The sequence below is a fragment of the Anas acuta genome, chromosome 1, assembly GCF_963932015.1.
Source record: "Anas acuta chromosome 1, bAnaAcu1.1, whole genome shotgun sequence".
Taxonomy (NCBI): Eukaryota; Metazoa; Chordata; class Aves; order Anseriformes; family Anatidae; genus Anas; species Anas acuta.
In genome coordinates this window covers 38,824,582-38,845,559 of record NC_088979.1, presented here as the reverse complement: position 1 = coordinate 38,845,559, position 20,978 = coordinate 38,824,582, and the positions used below count along the sequence as shown (strand labels likewise).

Genomic DNA, 20,978 nt, shown 5'->3' with positions numbered 1-20,978 from the left:
GTTGGGCATCTACTATAGTTCCTACACTAAAAAGGTTATGCAGTTTTAATAGCAGTCTTCTACCTCTAGCTTCTTTTCATGACTCAATACACCGCAATTAAATACAGATCTAAAGGGACGTTATAGGGTAATAATAACTTCATTGGCTGATGGATTTCTTGAGATATTTTAAGGCATGTTTTCTTAACAGAAATAACGTAATAGTCCCCTGTGTGGATTTCTTCATATCTGATTTTGAAAGGAGGCTCATGTGTTCCTTCAAGTGCTGCTGGTAACAAGAGGTCATCAGTATATCTGAATCAGGCAGACTAAGGCTTTGAGCAATTGCATCTGTAACTAAAACTGAACATCTAGCTTAAAGTCAAATGCTGCACTTATTCTGTACTGTTCCTGACTCTAACTGTAGTTACCCTGTGTAAAGTTCAGCAGGATTTCTCCTGGGGTGGCAAGGTTCCTTTAGGTATATCTAAATAAATATTAGCATTCTGGTGAATACTTATAAAGAGATTTGTAGGAAAGGTAGTTATTCTGTAACTCCTCAGATTATACCTGGTTTCTCAGGGACCTGAGGAAAAATAGAGGTGAAATTAACTTCTTTACACTGTTCACAATCACAGTGGAGATTATTCTCATTAAATATTTATCCATTATGGAGGAGGGAAAGAGATGAGTAATTAAACAGTTGGCATAAATTTAAATGTCATAACTACAATTAGAAGAAACATCCTTGCAATCAAATTTTATTGGGGTTTCCCAATAAGTGTTCTGAAAATATCTTTCACTCAAGTATTTTCACTCTGCAGGAAGAAGGGAGAGTAAAATACAGTTTTGAATCAAGTTTCCTAACCTTTCTACTCTTTCTGAAAATTCCATAAATTTTCTGTAACTCAGTGATCCTGTTATATGACACACAGGTTAATTTGGGGATGTGAATTGATTCCCACAAATGATTAGCTTCCAAGTCTATCATCCCTCTATCCCAAAAGAATGATTTGAAGAGAGTAGCTCTACTTTCTGAGTGACTTTGATTGAACCAATACAAGTGACAGAAGAGGGAAAAGTTGTTGTATTTTGCTGTTTTTGTTGTGTTTTTTTTTTTTTTTTTCTTTTTTTTCCTTTTTTTTCCCCTATCTCTCCTGTTTGTCTTTTTTTTTTTTTTAATGATGAATCTCATGTTGTACAAAGTAGCACATTTTTCACATTTTGTTAGTGTTATTACAGTATCATCTCATTTGATGGTGCCTCATTCAGATTATTTATCTGAAACTATTTCTAATAGTATCAGAAGAATACTTTGGGCAGCTAAAAAATAATTCCAATATTAAAATGTTTAAGCAGGCTAACTTTGATATATTACACAAGAAAAAAAAGACAAAAAGATCTATTATCCACCAAAATTTTATTTAAGGATGAAAGTTCTAAATATATTGTCTAGGCGTGTTGGAAGGAAACTTCAGAGGTTATTTGCAATGCAATGCAAAGTCAGAGTTCTAACTTAGTTGAAGTTGTTCAGGGTCTTGCCCAAGTAAGTTTTGAGAATCTCCAAGGCTTGCTACAGCCTCAAAGGGCAATCCATCCCAGAGTTTGATCACCCTTATGAAAAATGTTTCCTTCATATCAGCTTGGAATTTTCCATGTTTCAGCTTGTCTCCATTGCTTTTCAGATGCGTCTGCAAGAAGTGTCTGGCTTTGTACTTTCCAAGTCCTCCAATAAAATAACTAAAATTACAGTAAGACCTTCCATTGACCTTCTTGAGGTTTAACACATAAAGCCGCCAGAGCATCCAAACCTCCTTATACATGTACACTTCAGGCCCAAACCAGTTTGGTGACACTTTGTTGGGATCACAGAATCACAGAATTGTAGGGGTTGGAAGGGACCATGTAAGATCATCGGGTCCAAACCCCTGCCAAAACAGGTTCCCTAGAGTAGGCTGCCCACGTAGGCATCCAGACGGGCCTTGAATATCTCCAGAGAAGGAAACTCCACAACCTCCCTGGGCAGCCTCTTCCAGTGCTCCGTCACCCTCACTGTGAAGTTCTTTCGCATGTTGGTGCGGAACTTCCTGTGATCTATCTTGTGACCATTACCCCTTGTCCTGTCCCTGCAAAACACTGAAAAGATGTTGGCCAAATCCCTCTGTCTCCCACACCTCAGGTATTTATACACATTGATGAGATCCCCTCTCAGTCTTCTTTTCTCCAGGCTGAACAGACCCAAATATCTCAGCCTTTCTTCATAAGGAAGATGCTCCAGGGCCCGTATCATGTTTGTGGCCCTCTGCTGGACACTTTTCAGGAGATCCCTGTCTTTTTTGTACAGTGGAGCCCAGAACTGCACACAGTACTCCAGGTGAGGCCTGACCAGGGCAGAGTAGAGGGGGAGGATCACCTCCCTTAACCAGCTGACCATGCCCCTTTTAATGCACACCAGGATCCCATTGGCCTTCTTGGCCACGAGGGCACACTGCTGGCTCATGGTCAACCTGTCATCCACCAGGACCCCCAGGTCCTTCTCCTCAGAGCTCCCCCCCAGCCTGTACTTACATATCCGGTTGATCCTTCCCAGGTGCAGGACTCTACACTTGCTCTTATTAAACCTCATTTGGTTTCTTCCTGCCCATCTCTCCAGCTGGTCCTGGTCTTGCTGAATGGCAGCACAGTCTTCTGGTGTTGTCAGCCACTCCTCCCAGCTTTGTGTCATCAGCGTACTTGCTGAGGGCAGACACTATTCCCACATCAAGGTCGTTGATGAAGATGTTGAACAAGACTGAACCCAGCACCAACCCCTGGGGAACACCGCTAGTCACAGGTCTCCAGCCGGACTCTGTGTCTCTGATCACCACCCTCTGAGCTCAGCCAGTCAGGCAGTTCTCAACCCACCTTACTGTCCACTCCTCTATCCCACACTTTCTCAGCTTTGCTAGCAGGATGTCATGGGAGACAGTATCAAAAGCCTTGCTCTCCCTGCATCTACCCAGCCGGTGATGCCATCATAGAAGGCAACGAGGTTGGTCAAGCATGACTTCCCCTTGATGAATCCATGCTGACTACTCATAACCTTCTCTTCCAATTGCTTGGAGATGGCATCCAGAATAAGATGTTACAACACCTTTCCAGGGACAGAGGTGAGACTGACTGGCCTGTAGTTTCCCAGATCCTCCTTCTTGCCCTTCTTGAAGACCAGAGTGACATTGGCTATCCTCCAATCTTCAGGCACTTCTCCTGTTCTCCAGGACCTTTCAAAGATGATAGAGAGTGGTTCGGCTATCACCTCTGCCAACTACCTTAGCATACGTGGCTGCATCCCATTGGGACAATGGATTTGTGTGCATTGAGCCCACTCAGATGCTCCCAAACCACTCCCTTGTCAACAAGGGGGGAGATGTCCACTTCCCAGACTCTTTCTCCTCCCTCCAGGGTCAAGGAGTCCTAGGGCGGGGGCATGGGGTGTCCTTGAAGCAAAGACTGAAGCCAAGAAAGCATTCAGTATCTCCGCCTTCTCAGCGTCTCCCGTTACCAGGACACCTCCCTCATTCAGCAAGGGACCCACATTATCCCTAGTCTTCCTTTTACTGTTTACATACTTAAAAAAAACCACCTTCTTACTATCTTTTATCTCTTTTGCAAACCTCATCTCTAGGTGGGCTTTAGCCTTCGTTGTCACGTCCCTGCAGGCCCTGACAACACTTCTATACTCCTCCCAAGAGGACAGGCCCTTTTTCCACATTTCATAAACCTTTCTCCTATTTTTGACCTTATCAATAAGCTCCTTGCTCACTCCAGTGTAAGTGTGTTTCTAGTACTGGAGAACCCCAAACAAGACACATTACTTGACATGCGGTCTCATAGCTGAATACAACAGAAGAATCACACTCCCTGAGCCTGTTGGATGCATTTTTACTAATGAAGCTTGATATACACTTGGTTCTCTTTGCTCAGGGACAAACTGCTGATTCAGGCTGAACTTGTCCTTGAGGACCAACAGGTCTTTTGCTGCAAAACTGGTTTCTATCCAGTTGGCCCCCAGCCTGCATTGTGGCATGGTGTTAGTCTTTCCCAGGGGCAGGACTCCCGTGTTTGTCATTTGATGAACTTCAAGAGGTTCCTGTTGCCCATTTATCCCACCTGCCAAGCTCTCTCTCGGTAGGATCCCCACCTTCCAGCATGCAAAGCACTTGCCCCCACCTTGGTGTCACCTGTGCACTTGCAGAGGATGCACTCTGCCTCATGATCCAGGTCACTAAGAAAGACATCAGATGCAAAGGCAGCATTGCCTCATTATCCATCCCTGAGGAGTACCTCTAGGAAAGAACTGCCAGTTGGTCTGTGTACCTCTGATCTGGTCTGTGCCCTCTTTGAACCTGGCAGGCCATACAATTTTCCATCCACCTGAGAGACCACCCATCAAAACCTTATGTAACTAATTTGTCAGTAAGGAGGAAAAAAAAAAAGCCTTACTAGCATCAAATTATAAATTTTTCACCTGGGCAGTCACACTTTTCCACAGTTTCCTTCTCCTCTTGGATGTGCCTGGATATGGCATCCAGGATGATTTGCTGAGTAAATGATTTGCTGAGGTTAGGCTGACCAGACTTCAGTTCCTAGATCCTCCTCCTCCTTCTCCTTGAAAATGGTCAGATGGTATGCCTTCTTTCAGTCTTCAGGAAACTACCTTGATCACCAAAACAATTGTAAGATGTGCCATTGCAATTATGTTATCTGACCTCCTCAGCACCATCAGACGCAATCCATCTTGCCCTACATCCCCATTAATGAATTGGTTTCTATCCTCTGCTTCCTGACACAGGCTCAGGGAAGCTGGCAAGCTTGAGACAGTCCTTATCAGTAGTGACTCAGCTTTTCTCATGTCCTTTGTCAGTAGGTTCCCTATGACTTTAAGTAGCAGTCCCCCATTTTCCTTTGTCTTCTATTTGTTTATGATATAACTTTCATTTTATGCTTCACAGTCATCACTAGTATCAACTCTAAGAAAATATTGATGTTTTAAATTCATCTGAACTTATTCAGGAGTTCACTGTTATCAATGCTGACCTTAAGCATTGGTTGACCTAAGGTATCACTCTGGACTTTTCTCAGGTTTCAAGGAGGTTGTCCTGACAGCTATGGGCTCCTTTGCCCTCCAGGGCAGTCACATATTAGACCCTGAAAAACAGATCCGGGAACAAGTTTAAAACTGCTTTTCTAAAATCTATACTTGTAATTTTATTTATTTATTTAATTTTATTGTACTTTATTTTAAAAAATAAGTCAAACTGGGTGTCTCCTTTGGTCAGTTTGTCATTCATCTGTATCAAAATAATAGTTCTTTATGCTTGACAGAAGTATTCTTGACATTTTTGTGCTCCACCATTTTGCCCTTTCAGAAGACATTGAGATGTTTCATTTGTACATGAGAACCACTCCTGTGATTGTGATGCTTTCTCCACTTTTCTGAAGTCGTCTTCATTTCATCTTCTTGGTCAATCAGACTGTAGCAGACACTCACCACCACATCCACCCAGATCTTTACCCATCAGGTCTTGATTGGCTCATCCCCTGCTCCAGTGCAAAGCTCCACGCATTCAAACTGCTGCATGAAGTACAATCTCTCTTGGGTTTTATAGAGGAACCTGTATTGTTCTCCTGCAATTTTTCACTCTTCGTGTGTTTGTGTACAGGCATCTCAGGTGAAACCTCCAGCTATGCTGTATTTACAGGGGATGTTCCTTGGCTGCTGCGCTGTTCACTGAGCACTTCCTTGCTTTCTTCCTTAATTCTCTCATTTTTGGTCACAATCTCCTTCACTAGATTAGCAAGTCTCTTTGGAAGACTGGGTCTTGCCCCACTTGATTAAACATACCATGACAGAAATATTTTGATATATACATGTATATATATTTTTAATATGTAAATACGAAATATTTTTTACTTTTATTTAGTGTCTCTCCATGAGTATATAATGCATGCAGATTTATGAAGAGAACACTGGGTATATGATTATGCATTAGTGCACAGGAAGAGAAAGAGGAGAATGTAAAAAAGGAAATGCATAGTTCTTTTTGTTTTGGGAGTATTGTCAATTCTTCATCTTCTGTGTGCTTTTCTGGTACTGTTATCTTCCAGTCTGATTTTTCAAATGGTACAAGATGTTTTTGTTTCTTTTTGAACATCTCTGAAGCAAAAACCAGAAAGCAGTCACGTATATGCCTGGAAATTCGATGGTGTTGGTTTATTTATTTATTGATTTATTGATTTATTTTGGTAGAGAAGGTGTTGAGATGTTTTGGAAAGGCTGGTCCTGTATAGGGATTCAAAACACAGGAGTTAAAGAGATACAACTGCTATGTTCTTTTCTTCCAGAGATATAATTATACATGAAATAATAATAATAATAATAATCAACATGCAGTATTGTAAATGCATTTGAGCAATAGCACTGAATTATGCTATCAAAAAGGTATTTTATAATACTCCCATGGATTTATTCATTTTTTTTAGAAGCTATGTTTTCCTCTAGGGGGAAGAAATTGTTTTCACATATCTAAATATTTTAAAGAAGATAAATATATTAATATGTATAACATAATGTTACTAAGTTGCCAGGGAGGGTGTTACTAAGTTGGAGGGAGGGTGTGACAGAGGTTATGTAAGTGGTTTCTGTTGATCACATATTCATATGCTAAGAAGTCTCTTGGTCATTCCTGTTTGTATACCATTATTTTATGTTATATTTTCTTAAACCAGTAATTATCATTGTAGGTGGAAGAGAAGAGGAACTATGCATGAGAACTGTTCTCAAGTTTTCTTCATCTGTCCTATCCCTATCCCTACTAAAATAAATCTTCTTTCCATAGTGAAGGAAATGCTTTTGGATGCATTTGGGGGTGGGGGAAGGAATTAAAAAGAACATTATGCTCCATAGTTCAAAGGTTTTATGATCTGGTGTTAAATGTAAAGGCAGAGGAAGACTGAAAAATGGTTACAAGTGTCGTTCACTGTATTTTGAGTCCAAAGACAGGAAATGAAACTGGTGAAGGGTGTAGAGAACAAGTCTTGTGAGAAGAAGCTGAGGGAACCAGGGTTGTATAGCTTGGAAAATAGTTCAGAGGAGACCTTACTGTACTTTACAATTACCTTAAAGGAGGTTGTAGTGAGATGGGGATCAGGCTCTTCTTGCAAGCACCGACTAACAAGACAAGGGGAAATGGTCTCATGTTGTGCCATGGGGAGGTTTATGCTGGATATTAGGAGAAATTTCTTTACTGAAACGATTGTGCAGCATTGGAATAGGCTGCCCAGGGAAGTGGTTGAGTCACCATCCCTGGAGGTCTTCAGGAAACATGTAGATGTAGAACTTAGTAGCATGGTTTAGTGATGGACTTGTCAGTACTCGGTTAAAGGTTGGAACCCTTAGGTTAAAGGTTGGAAGGTTAGAGTTCTTTTCTTAGAGTTCTTTTCCAACCTGAAAGATTCTATGATTCTATGAATATAATTTTACCCCATTTTTGGTGTCTGTGTATTTCCTTGGATGGAAGATTATAATGTTGCAGAAAGGGTAATATTTTTTTTTTCCTATTGGTTTTTACCTAATTCTGAGATGCTGTTTTCTAGATATCCTGTCATATGCTTCCTAAGAGATAGTTGATTGCATTTGAGAGTATAAAGCACACTTTAGAGTATCTCAAGTGGTGGTAGACCCAATGTTTAGACAACTGACTGAAATCTTAGTACTTTACTGATCATAAATGGAGCTTAAACACCTGTATTGTGGATACCTAACTTTAGGTGTCTGGAGATGAAACAAAGCCTTCAAGTTTATGCTGATCGTGTTTTGTTTGTTTGTTTGCTTTTTTTTTTTTTTTTTTTTTTTTTTTTTGTCATACTCAGTGAATTGGTTGAAGAACCTTGGATAAACAGTGCATGCAGAGATTAAAGTGGCGTATGGATGCTTAACATTTTTGTTAATCTTTTTTTATATCATGTGGCATTAGATTTTGTACTCAGCTAGACCTATAAAAATCCAGCCTTCAGAGGTGTCACTGAGGGTATAATTTGATAAGCTTTAAAAAATACAGAAATTGAATAAGAACAAGAAATGTAAGTATAGACTAACAAGATAATCTTGTGGGGATAAACAGAAGTGATATATAAAACATACTTCAGCACCATCTTTGTCAATGACTTAAGTGTAGATAAGGATACCTTTATCCTGATTGAAGCCAGTGGACCTTCATAATGTTCATAGGTTTTACCCATGCTATTTGACTGAAATGGAAGTTGGCCAAGTATATGTTGGTGATTTCTCTCATATGCAGAAATTTAGTCTGTTCTGGGTAAAAGCTTGTTACTATTCCCTCTTCAAGGTGAGATACACAGATGTTACTTTATAGTTTCATTTTTTCCCCCTCATTTATGATGATTCACCTGTTTTAAGCAGAGTAGGATCAAACATCCATAGTGAATTTAATAGTCTACGGGGATCCAAAATATGAATAAGTTTCAATTTTTGCATGCATATGTAAGACTAATTGTTTCTGGTTTGAGATTAATGGGGCTTCATGGACAGTCTAACAGCATAGACAGTCTATGCTCTTTGTAGGAAAGGAATGGAAGGTATTTTATTATGAAATGTTTAGACAGTGCTGATTCTTTAGAATATATTATCTGGATATAATACAATATACAGTAAACCCGCACAGCTTGAACCTTCCTTTAGCACCCATAGAAGATTGCATGGAAATAGCACAAAGTGAAATGGCTGATACTGCATGTTCTTCAGTGTGACAATGTACTGCAGATCACAGGGACTTATTACAAGAGGGCTTTGTTTGTTTGTTTGTTTGCTTTTCTTTTCCATATGATCTCCACTATGATTTTTTCGTTATACTGTTCTTTGTCAGAAACAACAAATCCATTACTACCCTTCACTATAAACTTCTTTAAAGTAGGGTAACATGAATTGTTACATTTTGCTACATAGTCTTTCTGTCTCTCTTCTTCCCCAAAAAACAATCTGACCTCTACCAAGTTTTGTTAGGGTCCGAATCTGAGGCTTTACGAAGATGAATGCTGCCAAATATATTTGCTAGCAATTCATTTGTACACTTTTCAATTTACAGAACTGGCCCTCAGTTTTTAATTTTGTGCTTTAGATTAAATCCTGTTTGGGGAAATCAATGAGAGGTTAACCAAAGCCTAGGCAGCTGCAGTGGTTAGAAGTTGACAGCTTTGATTGCATGCCAAACTGACATCTAGGTTCAGTTTTTCTCTTTCACATATTCTTCATTCTCCAGCCTTTTGCCATAACATTATTATATCAAACTTTGATGGTGGGAAGAGAGATTAGTATGCTTAATGAAACATTGCCTCTTAACTTATATTGTAATTTTAAGTCAAAAATATCAAATGAAACAATATAGAGAGCAGCAACAGATATTTAACATAATTTCTGACAAGGTATCAGCTAGTATGCCTGTTGCTCTGACACCTTTCACTGATTTAAATCAGCCTAATGATTAAATCATATCATTGGTGGAAGGAAAAAGACCACAGATGTATTTACACAACACAAAATCATACATATAAAAGATACATTATTCATGCTCACTGCTTGCTAAATGTTTTACACACACACACACACACACTAAATATATATATATATAGTATTTAAAACAACAAAAAATGTTCTTGACGACTAAATAAATAAATATGGCAGTTAAACTGAATGTTAGTGATTAAGTAAATGCAGTTAATGGAAATTTCCCTTTCTGATCTTACTAATGGATTTAAGTGTATATCGAGGAGAGCAGGAAGGGAACAAAGCAAATAAATACAGTTCTCAGCTATATTTTTATCTACATATAGCCTTGTTTCTATGTTGTTATTTTATACATATTAGTACTCATGTAAAAGCTGATATGCAGAGGTCAGATAGGAAATTAAAAAAGTGTCATGGCAAGTCATCCACACACCTGACAGCAGAACACGTAATTTCTTTGAGCCTTGCAATGTCCATATCCATTTTACTGTGTAAATTGAGCCTTGGAACAGCTGTGGTACATAACGCAAGACACTCTAAACACTATATAGCAGAATGACTGTTGGTAGCATTACAGTGACAAAAAGCAAAAAAACAAAACAAAACAAAACAAAATTAGAATCCATGATGTTGGGAGAAGATGGGAGTGACTGGTACCTGCTGGTACCAAAGACTTCACTTGCATCAAGGCCTCTGACATACATGCTGCATAATAATCATTGCAGCCTCTGTTTAAGAACTGTAGCTTTCTGTCACAGGAAAACATCTTTTGATAGCACTGTTCCATTACAAGTACAACTAACACTGAAGGTTCTTCTGGGGAACATCTTATATCATGATTTTATTTTATTCTAGTTGGCTGAATCTTTCCTGATGGAAGTAAGTCTGAAGAAAAAAAAAGTGTTTGATCTTGCTTTGATTAAAGTCAATGCAAAATTGGTTTTGAGCTTAACGGTGCAAGTTCAGTCTATAGAGAGAAAAATGTAAATCCTTCCAGCACATTTAGAATATTTCCAGTGTGAAATGGGAACTCAGAACGTGAAAGTTCAATTCTTTCTTTTTACCAAGCATTTGTTAAGCAACCACAGATTGCTTTGACGTGCTATTATTCACTGTAAGTTTGGAATTTAATGAAATGAAAAGCCAGAGGCAGTAAATTAGATCGTCTTTCCAATTTTCTTACAGTTTTTTAAATACTACCTCAATATTAATCTCAGAATTGAAGTTCAAATTCTGGTTTTCGAATCATGACAAACAAACTGCTAGTGACTCACTGTTTTGAAGTAGAATGCAAAGGATAATTATGAAAATCCTAAGAAGTGAAGTTAATTGTATTAATATAGAGATTATCCATCCCTCTCTGTGATTACATAGCTGGTAGTCTCTTTTCCATATTGTTGTCATATGAGGTATTTCAGTTGAAATTATGTACAGCATCTGTAAGAATTTTTTTTTTTCTTTTTCCTTATTTCTTTTCCTTTCATAGACATTATAGACAAACCTCCAACTGACCTAGGGGATTTCTTCCTTAAATTTTATTTGATTCTTTGGGGTGTCTTCCTTCAGCTAGAGGGAGTACTTTTATTTATTTATTTTTTTAAATCACCATGTCATTTAAAATTACATACTACAACTTTTTTTTTTTTTTTTTTTTTTTTCCCCTGTGACAACAGAGCATACAAATAACAGAATTTAAAGGAGAAGAGGAAATTAAGTTTTGAATTGTAGTCTCACTGAGACATTTATGTCAAGGATCTCTTGTACTCTGCTCTGGTGAGGCTGCACTTTGAGTACCATGTTCAGTTTTGGGCCCCTCAGTACAAGAAGGACATATCCAGAGAAGGGCTATGATGCTGGTGAAGGGCCTGAAACACAGGTCCTGTGAGGAGCGGCTGAGGGAACTGGGGTTGTTTACTCTGCAGAAGAGAAGGCTCAGGGGAGACCTTATTGTTCTTTATAACTGCATGAATGGAAGTTGTGGGGAGCTGGAGGTCAGCCTCTTCTCAGAGATAACTAGAGGGAATGGCCTCAAGTTGCACTGGAGGAGGTTTAGACTGGAAATTAGGAGACATCTCTTCTCAGAAAGAATAGTCAGGCATTGGAATGGGTTGTGCAGGGAGGTGGTGGAGTCACCATCCCTGGGAGTGTTTAAGGAAAGGTTGGACATGGTGCTTAGGCACATGGTTTAGTGGGTGACATTGGCAGTAGGGGGATGGTTGGACCTGATGATCTTGAAGGTCTTTTCCAACCTTAGTAATTCTATGATTCTAAGATCCAGCTAATATCCAGTCCAAGAGAGAATAATGCATATGTTGGGTGTTTCCTGTTGATCTGTTTCTTCTCCATTACTATAATTTTCTGCTGCTTCAGCACACAGTTATGAATTCCATTTGAAGGAGCTCAAGATACTACAGATTTTAGGTGTACAGCTTCTTCATGAAATCCTCCTTAAGAGTATGAACCAGGGCACCTAACATCCTTAAAGGGTTCTTAAAAAGATCCATGGCATATCTAGAAACCAATTTCTCATTTGGCAGGTTACAGATTTATCTTGCAATGTTAGTAAAAGATGGGGTAATATGGCATTAGAAAGCTTTTGCACAACATCAAACAAAAGATGAGAGACACACGTATTGTGCAGTCTAAGATAACCTGCAAAGAACTTAAGCTTCCCTCTCTCCCTCACCCCTCCACCTCCTCAGCATTTACTTCTCAGGGAATAAGTAATACTTATTTTGATAAAAAGTTGAAATAAAAACCAAATCATTCTAAAGATTGTTTTACACCTCTATTGTAGTGACTAGACTGAGACATACAATTGATTGAAAATTACAAATCTTTATTGTCATACTACAGCATCCAGATTGTGCGCAACTTCTATTAGGTCCATAGCAATTTTTCACATATGATGTAAAGATACTCAGGGTGCACAACTTCATTTCTACTTATATTTTGTTTTATTTTGTTATCATGTGAAGCTTCATGATCCTTTCCCATGGAACAAAGTGCTTCCTTGGTCTATTTATACAGGTCATGCTGTGTAATCCACAAAGATTCTGTTGTCTTTGTTTCTGTGAGGAAAATATAAATTAGTTTATTGTGAAGATAAAATACGGCTCAACACCCCTCATAAAATGCTTTCTGAACTGAAAGCTTTAACTATTTTAGTTTTACAACACTGACAGGATATTTCAAAAGATGTACTGCTGCCTGGGCTCACTGAAAGAAGTTATTGGAACCCTGAATGCTAGCATAAAATCCATGGAGGCTTTACAGTAATTTTCTTACAATGTCAAATTATGCCTGAAGAAAGATGGACAGATGTAACTCATAAACACTGTACGAACGGATGAATTTCAAGGTCAAATTTTGTTTTGGAGTACAGCAGTAAGATTGATTTTTGTTTTAACTCCACCTGAAGATTATAAAATAATGAAATTATGTTTTCAAGTTAGTGCATGAGCGTCCATACAGTAAAAGAACCTTGTTAGAAGTCTCTCTTTTTAGGCTATATCAATGAAGATGACATATGAGAGGAACAGTGAACATATTCCTAATTTTGAAGGAAAGGAATTCATGACCAATTTTCCTGAAAATTTTCATTTACAAAATTTATATTTGTACATCAATTATACCAAATAAATGCCAAAATATGTAAATATGATATGAGTTGCAAAGAAAAAAAAAAGTATATTTAACCTCTTCCTCTTAAAGAATTGTGATCACTGAATTGCAATCACCATTTGATACTTCTGAAATTTTATATTAAATGAGCTGACCTCATTTCAGGTCCCAGAAAATAATATGTTCTTACTTAACTGGCCTTTTGTATTGGCAAACTCTGCTAGGTTAAGTGATAAATTCAGGGACTCGGATATATCTTTGTCCTTCAGAACCCATTTCAAGAATGTTGATTTGGATGCTTGATCTACTTATTCTGGTCTCAGCATAGGATCTGGAAAAGGAGGCCAATTCACTTGATCTATCATCTAATCATGAACCAAACTTACTTACAGGCTTTCTCAATAGTAGGTCTAAATCTTCAGAGAAAATTTCTTTTTCCTACTCAGGAAGTTCTCAAAGATAACTGAAGTGAGGTGCTCCAGAGGTGTACCAGCACAAAGAAATCCAACTTTTGAATGTCTAAAGTCAGATCAGCTGACTCTTAGCCTGAAAAGAATAATTTTAAATCATAAATGGTAAATGCAGCATAGATGATTTTAACAGCAACAGAGTTGCTGGTTTTGTTGGCAACATGAGAGCTAGGTATGGAAGCAGCAAAAGAATTGAACCGAGTCAAATACCCACCTATAAGCCTGTCTTAAAAGAAAACAAACATATGGTTTGGCAAGATGTAGTCCTCATGATTATACTGTAGTATTTCTGAAGTCATAGGCGTTATTTATTCAGGTTTCTAATTTGTCAATCATGAAAATGTATTTGTCAGCAAAATTTGTAAAATCTGCTCCCAATATAGGCTCTTCAATACCTGAAAGATATTGACATATCAGATATGCTGAGGAAAGTTGGGGGAAAAAAGTTCTGACATTAAAGGAAAGATCAATATAAATAACTGTAAGTAGCTTGTGCTAAATGGATATGCAAAATATAGCCCCTGAAAAGCTTTTTGTTATATTTTTGAAAGACGAAATTGTTTGACTTTTGCACAGAGGGGTATTTCTGTAGTAATATATACATAGAAGGGTTTTTAAATGAATTTCACTGAAAGTATCAACACAGTGAGTATTGATATTTTTACAATGGGTTATGTAGATGACTGCAGAAAAAAAATAATGAAAGTATCAGTTCTTCAGATGTTTGAAACTAGATTACACAAAGTTCTTGAGAATGTCTTGTGGGAAATAGCTTACTCTGGGAAGAAGAGCTATTTAGCTATCTTTATTTGTTTATTATTCTGTGGTGAATATCTGTCTCTTATACGTGAATCTCAGCCAAGAAGTGAAACTGCAGTGAGAAGTCCTAAAAAAACTACCGTATTTAATTTCAGCTCAGCATATTAACTGTCCCTTATATAGCAATTTAGGGTTTTTACTCGGTTCATCTCTGATCATCCTTTTGATATGTTGGCTGCCAAAGCACTACCTATTGTGTTTCTTCAGACACTAAGTGTCTGCATAGAAAAAAAAAAAAAAGAAGAGAATTTCCATAATTTATTGAATGGGAAATTACTGTCTTCTTTCACATTGGTAAATATTGTCATGTATGTCCTTTCAAGTCTGTTAGGCTAAATGTGTCATACAGTTACATGTCTGTAAGGCATATCTGTTTCTTACAGTGTGTCCAAATTTTTCTCTGTGATTTCTATAGTAATGTTTTGACTGAGATTCAGAGAAGTAGTAGCTATACTTTTGAAACTGTTGTCATGGTGTCATTTTATGTGATAAAACAAACTTTGTGAAGTTCTAAAGAGTTACCTATGCATAGTATTTAAATGTTCTGTCTTTTCCAGCTCTGAATCAAGACCCCATTAGTAAGATTTCTTCAAATCCCTATTATTGCATCTGACACAAATAAAGAAATACCTTATAAGGATGAGAAGATCTAAGCTGTTCAGGTCCTCAGAGATTAAAATCAACAGCCTCAATTACTCTTTGTGCTGGTCTAGTGCTCAGCACAATTTAGTCTTTGTAACCACCTCCCCTTAACAACTGAGCTGCACATTTTGTACAATAGGAAAACTATGACTGTTCTTAGGTGTAGCCTGGGGCTGAAGCCATCACATAGAGTCCAGCTGGACAATAGTCTAACTGATTTTTTACTTAAATTATTTCAGAAAAAAAAAAAAGGATTATTATTTTCATTTCAATTTAGAATTGTCCTTTAGACACACTGACCATGCCTGTTATGTTATGTGAAAGAGTACCATAGTCATGGGTCTAGTTCTGACATTGAATGTCAACAGCACTTACGCTTGAAGCCTTCCGTGGCAGATTTGCTTGTAGAAAGCTGGTTTAAACTGCCTAGAATAGATCCAAGAGGTAATATATCAATGGGAATGATCAGAAGTATAGCTAAAGATTGCTTTTACTCAGAAAAGTAGTTTACCTTCTGACATACAAATACGTTGTTTTACAACATATAAATTCTTGAGTAACAGCTATATTGAACTCTGGTTTACAAAAGCAAAATTAACTATAGGTTAAGGCTTTAGAAATTTCCATTTGCCAGTTCGTTATTTTGGACCTTTTTGTATCAGGTATGAATTTACTATATTGTGGGAAGGATATAGTACTCAGCACCTATACATTTAATTTCATTTGTGTAGCCAGCAGGAGGAGACAGGTACATCCAGAAGGAATTTCGGCCTTCCAGAGGTAGTTATGTCTGACCATTGACTGTAGAGAAGACTTAGGCCACTAGACATCTACCCTAAGTAAAAAAGACTGAATCCAGAAACTAGTAATTTTTTTTTTCCTTCAAAATTTTCTCTCATAGTACAGACTATTCTCTTATACAGAACAGAAATGAGACTCATTTCCCCGACTATATGAAGAAATTAATTTTTGAAGTTAGAAGCGGATTAACTTGTATGCAGTAATGTTTTCAGCACCTTATAGGAAAAACTTACTTCAAACACTAATTGCCAAACAGAACATATAAATATATTTGTCTGATTCCCTCACTATTGCTGCAGATTGTAGTCCCCTATCTAGCAGTCAGTGCTTGCCTCATGTATTGGCAAATGTAATGCTGGTCCTTTTCCAGTAGAGTTTGCCAGCTCATAAGGCTACCACCTACTCCCTTCCTCCTTCCCCCCACCTTGCACCTCCTGTATCTTTTCAGTACCCTTACATCCCCCCAGAGCTCTTGGAAGGTGGTATATTTAGAAAAAGGACAATTTCATGTTCCAAGTGATTTTAAAAGTGTAGCCAACTCTGGCTTAGCTGGCATGCTGAAGTTTGCAAGAGCATCTGTCAAAAAATATTCCAATTCTACTACTTACTGATTTCTGTTGAAGGCTCTGAGGGGAAGCTTGCAGTTCCTGTTGTATGCACTAAGAGGGAGAGAGGGAGGGAAGGAAGGAAGGGAGGGAGAAAGGGAGGGAGGGACGGGAAATCTTTAAAGGATTTGAAATGTGACAGAATATATTTAGTCAAAACAAAATAAACAATTATTAATAATAATAATAAAAAGACAGCTGCAAGGATACTACTCTGTCTTGTCTCTCCTGCTCATCCTGCTCATCCTGCGCAACATGATTTATTCTAAGAACTTGTGTCCTAAACAACAAATTTGGAATAGACTCTTCTCAGATTGAAGGCTCTGGAAATGAAGACTGTTTAATAGAAAGTAAGAGTAAGGCTTTCAGTGTCCAAAAATCAATGACAAATTTAAAAGTTATAAAAGTATAAAAGTAATACACATCACACATACAAACAAATAAATCAGCTGTGTGGGTATTAAAGATTTTTTCTTATTAATTAATACACTTATAACTCTTACATAGCAAAGTCTATATTTCTAAGGTAACATTTCCCATAGGAAATGGTTGTCTATACCCTAAAGGGTACTATTTACCAAGAAAACGTGAGTGAACAATGGGTGTCAAGAAGTTTTGCTATTCTCAGTTTAGACCCATAAAATAGTTTCAAATTTAGTCTTTATTTTTAATTGTGTATATTTACGCATTATTAAAATAAACTTATAGACATCTCTATCAAATGTAATGACACTTTTTTTTTTTTTTTTTTTTTTTTTTTTAAGCAGAATAGTTTTGGTGCTTTTACATTTCAGTTTATGGTGTACTTAAATTTCATCCATCATCTATCTTTATATAAAGGTAATTAAGTATCTGTCATTGCCAGAAATGTTGCCTTTTAAAGATGGTGACATTTCAGCACTGAATTATAACTGCATTTGAATAAGGAGTTATAACAGACTTTCTCTAAAGTGTTATCTTATCATAAAGCACACTGTACCTAAGTAATTGTAGCTTTCTTCATGCTATTTGCAAAGAATGCTGTTTAGGGTGAAAAGCAGGACTTTTTGTGAGGAAAGATGGTATTTTAAAGCTGGCACAAATTAGCTGCAGTTATGACTGAAAGTTGGCAGAGCCAACTACTAGGGAGTAGTTTGCTCCAGTATGTCTATCCATGCCTGAGTGGCTTCATTATTGTCCAGCAAACAAAGGAATGAAAGCAAAGAAGTAATCTTATATTTCTTTCCCTGGAAGTTTTCTATGACTAGACCTAGAAATCTTATGAAAAATGTAATGTTCACTGCTTTGGTGAATTACTGGATTCAGCTTGCCTTGCCAGGTTTTTGTTTGTTTGTTGTTTTTGTTATTGTTTTTCCCCCAGAAGGGAAGAGCTTCTGACTTACTCTTTTGCACTTCAGTGAAACAAAAGATCTTGTAAGCTTGTTACATTTTCTGCATCTAAGGAGGCAGAGATCAAAGAAATGTTCTTCATCACCTCTATGCTCGATTTGAAAAGTTGATGAGCTATAAAATATCTTTTGCTTTGCTTGCCTCTGCAGCACTTCCTTAACTGAGCACTTACTTCATATGGCATTAACAATTCCTATAGGCAATAGTTAAGTCCCATCTGGAGTAAGATACCCCAAATGCACAATTTTTTTTTTTTTTTTTTTGGGTGGGGATAGTTGTGGGTTTTTTGTTTATTTTTTTGTTTTTAACCACATGTGACAATAATGATAATAAAAAGGAATGAGTCAGTAATATATTTATTGACTTAGTAGTTCCAGTTTTAATGTATTGAAGCCAAAAGTACCTGCTTTGTTCTGTTTATGTTATGCCAAATGATTATGATAACTCTTAGTCATTTTCTAAAAATGTTCACTGTTGCCATTACATTTTTAGTAACGTATATCATTGGTAGGGTCATATTTTCTAAAGTAATTTATGGGTTTCATTTTAATTGTTGATTTTTGATTTTTAATTCTGTTTCTGTTTTTGAGTGACCATGGACACTCAAATTTGTATTTTCACAGATAGATAGATATAACTGCTGTTTTTGGATGTCAAAAGCATCAGGGCAAGTAGATCCTATCGAGCTTTATGTATCTCTTCTTACAGTCTGTATGAAAGTGAATAGCTATACTAAGCATATTAAAAAATAAAGGGCATTGGGCCCACAATATTTGTATACTGCATTTACAACAAAACAGATAAATCAGCAGTCAGTAAAATGGTAAAGGTAACACCTAAGGGGAAAAGTTCTAAGCTGTTGCCTGCACACTATACCTTGTCATCATGTCATCATTGCTAGGTGTTTGGTTTTCTCAACACTTCCTAGATTCTGCTGCCTTCCTGAACAGCTTTGTTTCTTCATGATGCAGGTGAAATTCAGGCCTTCATCTTGACTCCAAAATGTTTTTATTTATTTATTTATTTTTACACTAGGTGTTGAATATGGGAGAAATTTCCTCAGGAACACTGCAGTTCCAGATGAGTTATGATAAACCAGTAACAGATTTTACAGTTTATCGCTGAAAAAGAAGTTAATGCATGAATTTGTTCTTAGCTCTGTCTCTCTTAAAACAACGACTGCAGAAAAGTGTAGTGAGTGCAGTAATACACACTTACAAAACACAGTTTCACCAGATCCGTCACAGGATGTTAAGCAAGTTTATTGTTTGACATATCTTTATTAAAATGCAAATTCTGGCATTTTCCCAAGCTGGCAAATCTTTTCCACTCAGCAGTGTGAAACGATAAAAACCACAAAACTATTCAGAGAGAATGTAATATTGCCAGGGCAATTTGCTAAAAACAGTAAAAAGTTCAAACTTGGATAAAGAAAAATTATCAGAAGATTTTAAAAGGAAAGAAATAAAATCATAATCTGGCTTTCAGTGTTGTCATTCTCCTGACTTTTCTACTCTTCAACCAGTATTTTTAGTGTTCAGTACTGACCTGCTTTTTTTTTTTTTTTTGCAGTCATACTTCAAAATAAAATTACTCAAATAGTGTTCTAAACATTTTTCACAACAGCTTATCACTATAAACATTCTAACTCATAAATATTTGAATGCGATTTACATAAATTAGAAGAAATTCTACAGTTGTGCTGTGAACTAAATGAGGAAAAAAAGGGAAAGCGTTTCAGTGAAAAGGAGCTGTTCAACTAGTATTTGACATGCAAGAAAGCAAAGAAAGAAAACAAATTATAATGTATTGAATCATACTCCCCTTGATCAATTAATATGTCTGTTAGAACCCTCTTTCCCCCCCCCAACCTTTTTTTTTTCCCAGCCCTTGGCTTAATAGTCTAACAACCAGTTTATATTCAAAGAAAGTAACTATCGTTAACCACAAAAGCTGGACTATGACATCAATATGAAAAGTTATGCAAGTTAGAGAATATCTAGCAAGTTTCAAAGAAATAGGATTTTATAGGATTTTATTTAGTATTTAGTATAATAAGAGACAATTGTATAGTTACTGGTCAGAAGATCATTTATAAAAGGATGTAAAAGATCTAAAGGAAAGCTCTTAACTATTTAATGCTTATCAAACTGTTGGGGGGGGGAAGAGAAAGATGGAAGAAATTGTGGGAAGGGTGGTACATACAGTACTGCAGATGAAAATGAAATTAGTATGCAGTCCTGGGATTACATGCTATGATAAGATATAAAGTCACACTAATTAATTATAGGTAAGACGGGGCTGAATTGGTTGGTATGCAGTGCTGTAAGTTATACAGAGAAGTCAAAATATTACTGTAATTCCAGTATCAACCAAACCTGTTAAAATCTTGTTTAACAGCCAAACAGAAACATTTGAACTCTTCTGTAGGATACATTTATTAGAAGGCATGATGAATTGTTTAAAAAGGATTATAGATATACCCTGTCTTTGTTCCTGATTTATTTTAGAAACAGATAGTTCTGGGATTTACAGTTGCTAATATGGGAACTGTTGGCCTTTCAATAAGCCAGTATAAAAATGGGGGCTGTATGGAAGGACTACTAAACCAAAGGGACAAAATATTTTGTCTGTGTCTCACATGGGAAAGAGACAGGTAAGATTTTGAAAGAGTTTGGACGAAGCATGATAAAAAAAAGAAGTAATGTTTTAACTAATCAGATAATAGATCTAAAGGATTACCATATATCTTCAGTTACTGCTTACATTTTCACAGACAGAAAAGACAGAAGGAGAAAGAAGCTGATTTAAGGATTTAGATCTTTATTTTACCCAGAACAAATGGGACTTTCATTTTAGTGGAAAAACTAAATTTTCGTAAGCAATGGCTTAATATTAGGGATGAAATAAATCACTGCAATTTTAATAATTGGAAACTGGCAGATTAAAAGTACCATTGCAGCCTTCACCTAATAAAGAAAATAAAAAGTGCCCTAAGCATATCCCTAGAGACCAAAAGAGTTAACAGACATTAAAATCTAAACTCATTGCATTCATTTAAATTGGTAGGGAAGTATCAGTACTAGA

At 36.9% G+C, this 20,978-nt stretch overlaps 1 protein-coding gene across 4 annotated transcripts in view; it reads left to right on the top strand.

Annotated features, from left to right (window-relative positions):
- The window catches only part of PCDH9 (protocadherin 9), a 722,486-nt gene that overhangs the window by 322,422 nt on the left and 379,086 nt on the right, over positions 1-20,978 (top strand). The gene's annotated exons all lie outside the window — the stretch shown is intronic.